Source organism: Urocitellus parryii, chromosome 1 (genome assembly GCF_045843805.1).
Source record: "Urocitellus parryii isolate mUroPar1 chromosome 1, mUroPar1.hap1, whole genome shotgun sequence".
Lineage (NCBI taxonomy): Eukaryota > Metazoa > Chordata > Mammalia > Rodentia > Sciuridae > Urocitellus > Urocitellus parryii.
In genome coordinates, this window is record NC_135531.1 from 84,701,565 (window position 1) to 84,715,507 (window position 13,943).

Below are 13,943 nucleotides of genomic sequence, written 5' to 3' on the forward strand. Positions count from 1 at the left end.
CATTGGAATTTATTCTTGAAATTTATAAGCAGATATTTGGGGAGACAGAGACAAGTAAACTTAGGATAGTCTTTGGTTCATTAAAACTATTCAATAGAAATGCTACTGTAGTTTTGTGCTTTTTCTTCTTCACACAAGCTATTAGGAGAATTTGAACTCTAACTTTTGTTAACAAGTACAGTCTAGGATTAAGAAATCATAGCAAGACTTAAAATCTTTCTTGGTGCAGCAATTTTTCTTATCTAAACCATGTAATTTGATTTGATTCAGAGTGTACACTTACGCATAAGATGGAAATGTACTCAAATGCAATACCTTAACTTGTATATTTTAGGTTATTGTTAAGAATGTGAAAATATCCTCATGATATGATGGTTTGATAAAAAAGAGGAAACTCAAAAAGCTTTATTGTTTTAAAGCACAGATCTTCTCTCCAACTTCACAACATTTTAAAACTAGTTGAGGGGGTAGGTGGAGAACACATTTTGAATTCAGAGTATATTGTATATAAATGCACAACTCAGGGAATTCTGGTTGGTTAGCAAAGCGTGGAAGTTCCAAACAATAGACACATGGGTGTGCCTGTTATTCTGCATGGCAGATTCATGGGTATTTATCTGGAATTTTTTTTCTAACTTTCTGATTTTTGGAACCAGAAATTACCTTTTTTAAGGCAGCAGAATACACAGGCTCAATTCTCCTGATTATACAGATCTGTCAAAGCATTATAAAAATAGAATTAATAGGGAGACACTATATTAACTTAGGATGGATAGAGCTTATAAATAATATTTGTTGTGTGTGAACCAAAAATAAATTGGCATATGGAATGAATCTGTGTGTCCACAATATAAAGTTGCTTTTACAGTTGGTTATGATGTACACTGGCAATTCCACAATCTTAACTGGTTTGGAATGGCAGGGGAAAACAAAAGACAATATTGAGCCTGAATGTGGCAAAGTTGCTATCATCTGTTTCTGAAACTGGAACTCAAGTTCTTATGAATATATAGAAGGGCATTCTATTCCATACAACCTTTTAAGATGCTGGAATTTTCTTTTTTCTTTCTTTTTTCTTTTTTTTTTTTTTGGATAGAAGAGAATCCATCTTTATAATAAATACAATAATAGTACTTGGGTGAAGGCAATCTACATTCTGAGGCATTAACTTTCTCATAAAATAAGCAAACATTTGAATTCTTTCCATTATGTGTCTGCTTCCTCTTTTTATGGCAGATGCTTTTTAAAAGTATTTCCTTTCAACTGCTGTTTTTCTTCTTTTATATCCTAGAGGGAAGGAGAAAACAAGCTTGTATTTTTCTTTAAGTTTGGAAAAAGAAAAAAATGCTCCCCTCCCCCTCAAAAAATATTGACAGTCAAGAGGTTCAGAGAAGATCAGTAAACCAGAGCTGTGAAAGACATAAATAAGACTTTCTTAGCCCAAGGGATGTAGACAGATATATGCAGTACATGCTACATACTCAGTCTTATTTTCCTGGGGGTGACATTTTTGAGGTGACTGACAGAATTTTTTTGTTTTATTTTTCATCAGTTCTTTTATTATCAGTTGAATTCATGAGGCTTTCTTCCCTATGTTAGGTCTTATTGTGAAAACAGCAATAATGACATGATTATTTGAGAAATAACAAATAGAGGAACATCAAAAAGAGTACTTGATGAATTATCTGTCTTGCATAAAGAACATATATTTTTGCAAATTAAAAATCAGTAAAGATGCAGATACACAGTTGGTCAGTATTTGCTTGGAGTTTATTTAAAACAAACAGAAACTCAGTACAAGGTACTCTGGACACAAATGATGTGACAATTTTTCCAATTGTATTAAACAATATAATTAACTTATAAGTCAAACAATTGGTGACTGCTTTCCTCTCATTTTTGTTTTTAATTTTTTTAAAAATTATAGGCATCAATTAAAAGGAAATAAGGCCAATGATTCAGCAGAGAACAAAAAACTGAGCATCTTTTTACTACACTTTTGATACCTATATGGTAACAGTAATTCTAGAAGACAAAGTCCTTTAGTTCACTGTCGCCTCATTCATTGAGTTCACTCACAAAAGCTGATGCTATTCAGGTACTAGAAATACAAACACAAAAAATTAACAAAGTTTTGTCCTTCAGTGGCTTACAGTGTACTCAGGAGAAATACAAGCAGGTGTGAAAATAATGAAAGAGGTAAAATGTGCCATGGGAACACAGATAACTTGTTTTGCTTCTTTACCATGACACCTGGAATGAGACAGCAGTGAACAAACATTAGTCAGATCTATTAAAGGTGAAGGAGACAGAACTTGGTAACTGAGACCTGTTTTTTTTTTCCCCTTTAACACTGATTTTATCAATATGATAACTATATTTTCAGAATGAGGCATTATTAGTGGCAAATGAAGGCAAGAAAATGTGTGTGTTTCAGTCAGTAGATGAGAGAAGAATGTTTGACAAAGTTATAAAGTGAAAAAAAAAAAAGATTAAAAAATGCTGATGATGGGGCTAGGGTTGTGGCTCAGTAGAGTACTTGCCTACCAAGTGTGAGGTATTGAATTTGATCCTCAGCACCACATAAAAATAAATAAATAAATTAAATAAAGGTATTATGTTTATCTAAAATTTAAAAAAAATTTATAGATGCTGATGACTATAGAGAGAAATATGCCGATAAATAGGAAATGAATGAGATTATTTAAAATAACACTAGAAATCTCTGTCTACCTTTAAATAGTTCACATTTACTTGTAGAACTTTCATATTTGATTTTATCTTTATATCTATAGAGTTATTGATGTACTTGATGATATATAATTGATTACAGAATCCTGAATGAATGGTAATGGTAGCAAGAAAAGACATAAAAGTGAATTTGTTCCTTTTTATTTTAATGAGCTATAATAAAAGTCTGATAAGACAGAATAAATATCAGACTTATGGTCCTTTCAATACTAACATTCTCATCATAGCATATTTAGAAGACACTTGCATATGTCTGCATAAATAGTCTTACAAACTTTCTAAGGTGAATAAAACTCTGTGCTGGGGGCTCATGGCCACAGGTGCTTAGGGCTTGGGTGCAGGTGCCTAAGGCAGGGGCGGTTGTTGGGGGTTGTGCTGATGTGGCCTCATGCTGCTGTGACCGCAGAGCAGCCAGGCTAAGACCCTGCCAAGCAGCTTCAGTAGCACCAGCAGAGCATCCACCTCCTCAATTTCATGTTGACCATGCTGTTCTGTTTGTCAGAATCAACAACATAAAGTAGCTATTGGAAAAGAAGTTAAACTCTACCTGTTCTAAGCCCCAGGATGGCTAAAACTGCAGGAAAGCAGTCATAGTAATCACTGTAGTAAAAAATTATCCAGAGATAAGTTGAAAAGTACTCTAAAGATGGAAAAGGGGTAACTTTTATGGGAAGTTTGGCAGAATTTTTTGACATTGCTTTCCAAATTTACATATTATACCTATTTCTGAGTTGATGCATGAGTTGGACAACAGTCAGAATAAAGAGGTCTCAAAGCAGACTGCCCCAGTGGAATTCTACCCCTGTGTCCACTGGCATTGCAGTGTTCCTTGCAGAGTATTTTATAACTTTTGGAACAGTTTGGAGATTCTAGTCATCACAGCTACCACTCACACCACAACTTAGCAGGGATTTTCCTAATCATTTTAAAAATTTGCCTAGCATTGCCTTTAGGATGTTGACTATCAGATCACACAGTGGGGAGAATCATACTCAAAAGAGAGTTTAACATCACATTTGCCAAAGGTTGCATCTTGTGGTTTTTATGCCATCCTGGTCTTATGTGCTTTTCTATCCTTTTCAAAGAATACCAAAGAGATAAGGTTATTATCATAGGTGTTATCCTTTGCCAGTCTTTTTCCATGGTTATTCCCTACAGACGTTTCCTATCTCACAGTCTATATTGGGAAGTCTCTTCTCTTTCCTCAGTAACACTACCACTGACCATATCATCTGGACACAAAAGTCACCCTCATTTCTGACACTTGATTTTTGTTGAATGAAAAGGTGAATTGGTTAAAGGAATGCAATAAGGATCCAAACACAGTGACTCTTTTTTTTTCACACATTTGGTATGAAAAATGGAACTTTGAAACCAGAGCATGTTATTTATATAACTGCATTTAAGCAGTACCAAAACTCAAAAAAAGGTATTAAGTAAAATGTTTGAAAGCACCCTTTTGAACAAATTTTATCTGCTTATAATACAACACTTTTCAGTGTCCCTAAACCTCATCACAAATCCTTTTGAGAAATACATAAAATTGCATTTTATTGATATTTAGCTTATTTTCCAGTGCTTCAGTTTTTTGCAGAGTTGACCACTTCGTCTTCTCCTAACAAATCAGCACTGTCTGTATCTAGTGATGAAATCTAGAAGTTAAAAATTTCTCTTGCTAAAACTCAGGTAAAGCTTTTACTTAAGGCAAAGGTGGTAGGAACAGCAAATACAAAGGAGATGGAATAGGTGAGCACAAAGGATTTCCAGTGCAGTGAAAATATTCTATATATTATGCTGGAAGATGCATATAACAATGGGTCCAAATTCATAGAATGTACAGTGCAGAGTGATCTCTGATTTACACTGTGGACTTGAGTGGTTATGACATTAACTGTAACCAGTATATCTTCCTAATAGGAATGTTAATCAGAAGGATCATATAGGTGTATGGGGGAGAGGCTGTGTATGAGGTATCTCTGCACTTTCCTCTAAATTATTCTGTGACCATAAAAATAGCTTTATAATAGTTAATAAGAATAAATAAAATAAAACAATCACTGTCATGGCCTCACTCTATACCACAATGGTTGATGTCAGAGAGGATTTTAGTGAGAATAATGGTGGTATAACTACTTCATATTGTACATCTTATCTACATCATTTTTTTAATCTTCTCAACAATACAATGATACAAACACTGTTTACCCATGACTTTTAACTAAAGAATCTGAAACTCAAAGAATCTTGGAACCTAGTCTATCTGATTCCAAAGCTTGTGAAGTTGATGACCAGTGCCTCTAACAAGATACCTGACTCTGCCTGTGTCCAAGGAATAGCAGAAACAAGTGAAAGAGGCAGTGCTTTCTACCCATGTTTCCATCTGTGGCTGCTGGTTTATATTGACATCATAAATCCTGGAATGGAAGTAATTTTGAAAGGTCACCTAATCCATTCACCCTGCCTTAAACTTTCCTGACAGATGAGTAGCTACCTTAATTCTCTACCCCTTCAAAGGAAAGTACAGCCTCCATCTGTCCCTTATTCCTGGATTTAACAGCCCCCAAATGCAGAAAATCTCATCTTTTTTTATAGCACAAATCCCACTCAATGCTATTTAAGCTTGTTGCCTTTTGCTAGGCGTCTTGAAAACAAGTAGTGATGTCTAAATAACAGAATTTCCTCTACTTAAAACTATACCAAAAAAAATCTGTTATTTTCAAACAATATAATTTATATAATTCACACGTTTTTAACTAAAAATATTGTTTTACAATATAGTTGTCATTTAATTTTTTATGATTGGAATACATTTTTTAAAAAAAATTATTGGTTCAGATCAAGGAATTTTAAATGGGGTTAGTCTTAATCTTGGTGGCTTTTTTTAGGAAACACCAGTTCAAATCAGCCCCCCAAAACTCCATTTCCATTTGAAATTTAAATGTGATTAATGCAGTGAAAAGGTATATTTTAGAAAATTAACTTAAAAAACTGGAAATTATGGCTTCCCAAATAAGGCACCTCAGAGCTTCTTTCTGAGTATTTACTACAGTATTTAGGGCTCCTTTGGCCAAATTTACAATATTCACATGACTAGTGATCCTAAATATGATTTATCTTCTTTGTACTTTACTTTGTAAACAGTAGAGATCATCTTTTCTATTGATTTAAAAGCTGTAGATCTTCTAGGGGTCACATTGCAAGATGGCATTTATCATCAATCATGTCTTTAATTAAAACTCAAATTATAGCTAAATAAATGTTCTGTGTTCATAATTTCTCAGTTTAACCCCTGTCATTTTTTAATCTTAAAATAAAATAAAATAATAATGCTTACCACATATTTTAATTTTATATTTCTTAGTACTGTTTAGTATTATATAATAAAAAGCTCTAAGTATTAAAATCTAAATGATGTTTGCCCTGTTGCCAGAGTTATCTTATTTATAGGTACAATATCCACCACTGTAATGCACAGGATTTCCTGAGCATTTACATACAAGATTGCTTGTTAATTTTGTATCCCAAAATGAGATGTCCCTATTCTTGCTTTGTATTTCTTGTAAACCAAACAAAACCTCAAACTTCTATTTACTCTTTTAAAATACAACAAAATGGTATACATTATGTTGAAATATCAAATATAACAAGAATTTTTTAAATATTCAAGATACTAAAAATATCTTTGGAAAATTAACCAAGATTAGTATTTTTAAGATAACATTTCCACTTTTCTATATAGTCATATACACAAATCTCTGAGAAATCTGATGACTATTATTTATTTTTTTCCAGTGTTGGAGTTTGACCCTAGGACATTCATATGCAAGGAAAGTATTCTATCATTGAGCTCTATCCCCAGCCCTAGATGACTATTTGAGTCACATCAGTATTGAAAGTTCAGATGAAGAATACATCTAAAGAAGTGGCCTACTGATTGCTACATTAAAACTCACATAAAAGGAAATAGTTTACATGTGGAGTTAGTACTGATGGATGAGTGGATTGGGAAAGCACAGCAAATGAAGATCAACAAGGTCCCATTCCAAATTAGATTTTCAACTAAACCTTATGAGACCAAACTGGTGCCATATCAGGAAATGGGCCACTCAAGGGGGAAAATGTGATTATGACATTTCTCATGGAAACAAAATAACACAAATATTATATTCACCTCATTTCACCTTGCCAGAATCCAATAACTCACATAAGAAGAATAATTCTCATATGCTTTTCTCATATGACAAATGAATTATATGATGCAGGATTTACACCAAAAGGAAAACAACATATTGGATTTTGATAAACAATTTCAAAAATGTTGCTTTTTCTTAATGCATTTAGGAAATTGCTATAAAAATTTAAAAAGAAAATAGCTAGCAAAAAGGGTAGGCAAATTAACACCAGGCAGATAGAACCAAAGTGTGTCTCTGTATTGTTCCATACTTTCAATGTATAAAGAAAAATATTATTCTGGGACTTTGCTTGTAACCATAAATATAAATGCTATATAACACTCTGTGGGTTCCAACAGTCTTAATTTGGGTCTATAGTATGAGGGAGGACTTTTAAACTAGATGTTTAATCATGACTATAATAACATATTTTAAAAATATCTTGGTCTCAGAATTGAATTCAGTTCAAATTTTCTTGGAATTCAAAATATCAATACCCCACATTTATCATTTTCCCTATAACTTGATATTTATACTGAACACACACACACACAAACACACACACACACACTTATATACAACACACACACACACAAGTAAGAGACTTTCAGTGGAATGTAAATCAATACTTTGGAAAAAATACAGCCTGCTAACTTTTCTTTATTCTTATTCAAACCCCAGGCTAATAGCACTTCAATATTTCAAACATTAAGTAAATCTTCTATAACAAAACCTACTTTTGAAACCAAACATATGTCTGGTTTTGATTTGTTATTTCCATATAAGTGCAGAGCATAAACCACTTCCCACTGCCTTGGCTTTACCACAGCATGCCTGCTCTATTCTGTGAGCATAAAATGTGAAACAGACTCATTTCATTTCATAAAAGAGGAAATCCAGCTTGAAAAAAAAAAAAAAGACACTGTGGTTTGGAACCTTCACCTCTCCTGTGCCACAATTTCATACAAGAAGGCCACTTTTCCCCTAAAAGATGGTTTAAACAGTCACTTTTTTTCTTTCATTTTATTTTTTTTCCTTGTGGTAAGTGAACATTTGATTTAAACACGACTACTATTAAATACATTTTCTTTGATTATATGAGAAACTGAACTCATTTTGCAGCACATGGAGTTCTAAAATTATTACTTACACTTCATTTAAAGCAAGTCCCATTCTACAATAGTTCTTTGAATTAATAAGATTTACTAATAATTGCTCACAGAATTATTTTGCCTATATAAATAACTCAGTGAACCTTCTGAATTTAATTAAATCTAGAACTTCTCAATCACCATGGCATGTACTAACCATAGGAGTTCTCTTTTCTAACTTTATTGAGTTACAGTTATGTTATATGGCTTAAAATTTAATGCAAATCTTTATTCACCAAATCCCCATGTTCTGATGGTATGAATTCTATGCTAAAATATGCCCAATGTGTCTGTGTGATAACATGGTCTTCGAAGTAAAATATTGCAATAGACTGGCAGGAAACCTGTACCTGTCTGTAAGATGTTGAGCAATTCACTTTATTCTCAGGTATTTGAGTGTATGGAGAATGTTGCAACTTTATTTTTATGTCACCATATCTAACTTTTAAACAGAAACCAACTAATATTGTATGTGTAGACATCCAACAGTATAATCAAATATATTAAATTTATGAAAATATTTCTGCTATTTACATTGAGTTCATATACACATGCAATTTCTATATAAATTATGTTCAGTAAGACTCAGTCACATATAATTTCTCCATTTGACAGCAATGTTCTTTACCTAAGACCTAGAAATACTAGGAGAATTTCCTCTTACAAGTTATTTAATTCCATCCAAGTGCATGAGACATACTTAGGGGGGCATGTTAACAAACCCTTTGTCTTGCTAAGTTTACAGACTTTGGATGAAAGGTTTTTTAAAAAAAAATGATTCTGATAGAATTACTACTGGAGTGTATTATTTACAAGAAAAATAAGAACTTTCTATGAAGGATGACTTTTATTTGGAAACTTTCTGTATATAAAAAGAATAAAACATAAAAAGAATAAAACCCTTTGCTTACATAAATATTTTTAGAAATAATGTAAAGGTAAATCACTTTGTTTAGATTCCATGTTTATTTCAAATTGTGATGTTTCACCACCTTTCTTCTACCTTTAAATTATACTTAAGGTAGTATTTTTATTTTTGTTTCTCCATATGTAAACATAAATGTAAGCATGAAGGGAGCTTTGTCTATTGTCATTTATTTCAGTGTCTACCCATTCTTGAAACTGCAGGAGAGAAGGAGGTCAACACAAGCACCATGCTAGACTTCCCATCCACACACTGATTGGTTTACTATCTCTGAAGCACTAAGATACAGCTTGCTTGATTGGCAAAGGAGGGCTTTCTCACCATGCTCAAGCTTGCTGTTCACTTTGTTTTCCTGTTTTATGTGATTAAGCTCCATTATGAGGATTTTCAGGTCACCCACAGTTAAATGTTATTCTAGCTGATGGGCACTTTGATCAGCATGTCTCACAACTTTTCTTTGAAGATTGCATGTTCTTTTTCAAAAGACTTCTCAGCAAAAATGGTTTTAAATTAAGTCATCAAAGAAAATATAATGCACAAGAGCCAATTAATGCATTCACTGACATGGCTCCTGCTCTCTCTTCCTTCTTTTATCCTGACCCATGCAGCTAATTTAGAGGACATGTATTTCTTATGTGACTAAGGAGGGAAAAAGAGAGAGAGTGAGGAATGAATTAATCTCAGATAGCACTTGCATTGGTCTCAGAAATGATCTTCAGCATGATTCAATAGCGCGAGGAAAACTATACTCCATGTCATAGTATTATTTCCTTGCTGGAACACATAACCTTATAATGTAACCTATTGATTGGTATAAAATAGGCATCTGCCATTGATTTGGTTATGAGTGAAATGTATGCTGACCACAATATAGAAATTGCATGTTTAGATTCATCCTGGAGGTATTTTGAGAAGAAAAATTTCCTAAGGTTAGATACATAAATGTGTATCACTTATATTACAGGCTTATGTTATTGTACAACATTAATATTTAGTAGTTTTCTGAGTTCATTTAAAACATAAGTGTATAATAAAGTGAACCACTAGTGTTAAAATGGGTAGACACTTCATCTTAAACTTAACATTAATCAACAATGTTCAAGTAATATAGTTTTGCTGTTATTTTTATCTTACAGAGAGATTTTATTTTTTCCTGTTCTTAGCAAAAATGATCAAATAATATTTATTCACCTTAAAGTTAGATGCATGAATATGTGAGTCTTCAGAATTATAATTACATGCCTTCTTCTTTATACTCTCTTTTAATATGTCACCATTTTAAATAGTAGCTGAAGTCATCAAATACCTGAAAGACAATGATATCCTTTCAATGAGTTTCAGATATAGTTCCACTTAAAATACACTTGTAATGAATTCCACACCTGCATAGTCAAAAGACATTTTATGTATCTTGGTCTCTAGGGTATTTCAAGTCTGGAGATTATAACACAGCAATTAAGTCAAGGTTTGTAGTAGCATTCTCATTACTTGAACTGAACTCTATCTCTTAAAATTGACAGAAAATGTTTAATTCTAGACATTTAAGGAACATTTGCATTAATAAAAGGGAAACCATACAGTGGGTCATATTACTTTCAAAGAGATTAAAGACTGTGTAATGTTAGAGAGACTCAGGGAACTTCCTTATTACAGAAAAGAAGATAGAAGTCTCTTCTGTAGAGCTTTCAAATTACTGTGCAGTGTTAACCTGGTATATGAGAGTAGAGATTAACTGATAAGACTGACAGCATGAAGCTGCCAGAAAAGTAACCATGCTATTTTCTGGTCCTGGAACTGCTTGTCAATGATGAATTATAAGTCATAATGTCCTATGGGAGACAAGTTGATTACAAAATTCAAAAATGGCAATATTATCACTAAAACCAAAAAACCTATACTAACAACTCATTTTGATACCACTCATATAAGAAAAATTAATGTCTTTATAACTTCCTTGTTTGCAAGAATAAATTTCTCATTATTGTGGCTAGATTAATACATGCCTCACTATGTGATGGTGAATTCAAAACACTCTTGCTCAACTGGTCAAAGTGCACCTCACAGCATTTACCAATGAAATTAAAATCAAATCAACTCAATAATAAAAGCTATGAATTGTGTAATGCTCTATGGTGCTCCCAATTTGGATATCTAATTTGAGCCTCTTAATAGGAATCTTGGTACTTAAATAAAAATTATTATTGTTTTCATTTCTTATTGCAAGGAAACTGAGGCTTTTAACTACTGAATGTCTATCAATAAGTTTTGGAAACATGTCTTCAATTTAAGTCTTCTTACTTCCAGTTGCATGCTGTTTTGTGTATTCTAATCCCACAACCTGATTAGACCCTTAAATGAAATGACCTATAAAGATCTAAAGCCAGACATATTTCATAACCATTATTTTTAAGGTTGTATTAATGTGCAACTGAGCATAAAGGGTGGCTCTATTATGTTCAGTTTTTATGGTTCATATTTATTGTTTACTTTGAATGACAATACTCTTCATAAAATAAAGACACCATCAAAATCAGGCTAAGTTAAATGTTAACTTTGAGGTGTCAGGTTTAAAATGGATTAGGTTTCAAATCTAAGTTATTATTCCCTAGAAGAACTATAGATATCTAGGGAAAAAAATAAATATTTACAGCATCAAAATAAACTCATCTTGTGAAACAAGCAATTTCTGGAATCTGGGAGGACTTTTCAGAAAATGTAATGCTAGATACTGTGCATGAACAAAAACGATCAGTATCAAAGTTTCCACTCCACATGAGATGGAAGAAGTCACAGTAAATATGTTGCTTAAGCATGACAATGAGAATGGGAATCACTGGACAACTTCATAGCTGGAATGTCTATAGTAATATCAGAGAAGGTAGACTTTGGAGTACAAAACAATTAGCTATAGAAAGTACAATTACATAGCATAAAGGAGTCAGTTTACCAAGAACATATATCAAATCTAAAGGTAAATGTAGCAAACTACAGAGCTTCAAAATATGTGGAGTAAAATCTGATAGAACTGAAAGGAAAAATAGAGATGCTAAAATGATAGCAGGAGACTTGAATACTGCTCCCTCAAAAGTAGACAATAAATTAATAAAGTTATAGAGGAATTAGCCAATATTTTTTGCTAACTAGGTCAGATTAATTTGTATAGAAAATACCATTAACAATAATCAAACTTTTTAAAAATAATTATATTATAATCCAATTAATAAAATACATTTTGAAAGTTCTTTAATTAGATTTATAGATTATTTCAAAATTTGTGAAAAACTGCTTATAGTGAAATTTGTAACATCAAATATTTATATAAGAAGGCAATTTTAACTAGTAATGTGTACCTCTACCTTAAGAAGGTAGAAAACAAGAAAATATGAATATCAAAGTCAGCAGAAAGAAGAAAATAATAATGATAAGGGCAAACATTAATGAAATGAAAGACAAAAGAGTACAAAGAAAATGAATGACACAGAATATTGCTCCTTTGAACATATCAAGAAATTCATTAATCTTAGTAATATTGACCCAGAACGAAGAAGACATTTTCAGAAGTATCAGAATGAAAAGGAGTTATCACTACTGAATCCCACAGACATGAAAAATAATAAAGCAATATCACAAGCAATTCCATGTCCATGAATTTGAAAAGTCAGATAAAAGCAATTCTTTTAAAGACAAAAGCTAAGAAGACATCCAAGAAGAAGAAAACTTGAATATATTTAAGTCTGTAATATAGGTGAAATTTGTTGTTTAAAATTTTCCCAAATAGAAAAATACAGACCAAGATTATTTCACTGGTTTATTCTGCCATATAGTAAATGAAGAAACAATAAAATTATGTGCTATCTTTCTGGAAAACAAAAAGAGAGAATACTTCAAAACTCATTTTATAATGACAATCTTAATATGCCAAAAATTAATAAAAAAGTAAAAAGATATTATAAGAAAAACCCACAGACCAATTTTCTTATGCTCATATGTAAAAAAGTATTCAAAGAAATACTACCAAATCACATTTATGAATTTGCAAAAAGCCAAATACATTGTAGCCAACTGTGAAGTATCTCAGGAATGCAAGACTGGTTCAACAATTGAAAAACAATAAAAATACTGTCATTTTAACAAAGAAGACAAAAAATTATCTAAATACAAGCATAAAGAGCATTTGACAAAAGTGAATATTTTGTGATAGATATATCAACGACTCAAAACAAAAACCACAACAAAAAAATTGAAATCCTGAACTTGACGAAATTCATCTCAATAAACTCACAGAAAACATCACACTTAGTGGTAAAAATCTGAATATTACTCTTCTCACTGATATAAGAAATTAAACCAAGATTTCTTCTCATTGAATTCTATCCTGCTGGAAATTTACCTGGTACAATAAGGAAAGAGAAATAAACAATAAATAAATCAAAAAAAAAAGGGTTAAAACTGCCTTTCTAAGATTCCAAATATTCTAATGGTGAGGGAAAGAACTCCTTGAATTAGGTAATTGATTAGACCAGTTTATGGAATTCAAAGTACATTTACTAAACTCTGTTGTTTGCTTGTACATAATCAAAGAAAAATTAAAGCAGTACCCCAATATAAAACAGTACCCCAATATAAAACACTTGGGCATAAATCTAGTATGTTAAGAACTACAGAATATTAATAAAACAAAGAGTGAAAAATAGAGAAAATTTGCCCATTTATTAATTCCATTGTTAATTGCTTTGGTGTTAGGTTTTTGACTTACTTATATATTTTGAATATTAGACCGCTCAGGAGCAGGTGGCAAAGATTTTCTTTTATTCTGCAGTCTCTTTCTTCATATTCTTAACTGTTTCCTTTGTGGTGCAAAAGCTTTCTAACTTAATGCAATCCCCCTTAATGATTCTTGGTTTTATTTCTTGTGTTTTAGGAGTCTTGTTAAGGAAGTCAGTG

General features: G+C 32.0%; 1 pseudogene; it reads left to right on the top strand.

Moving 5' to 3' along the window:
- Nucleotides 1-572: 572 nt before the first annotated feature.
- Nucleotides 573-4,012, top strand: LOC113187288 (integral membrane protein GPR180 pseudogene; annotated as a pseudogene).
- The last annotated feature ends 9,931 nt before the right edge of the window (nt 4,013-13,943 follow it).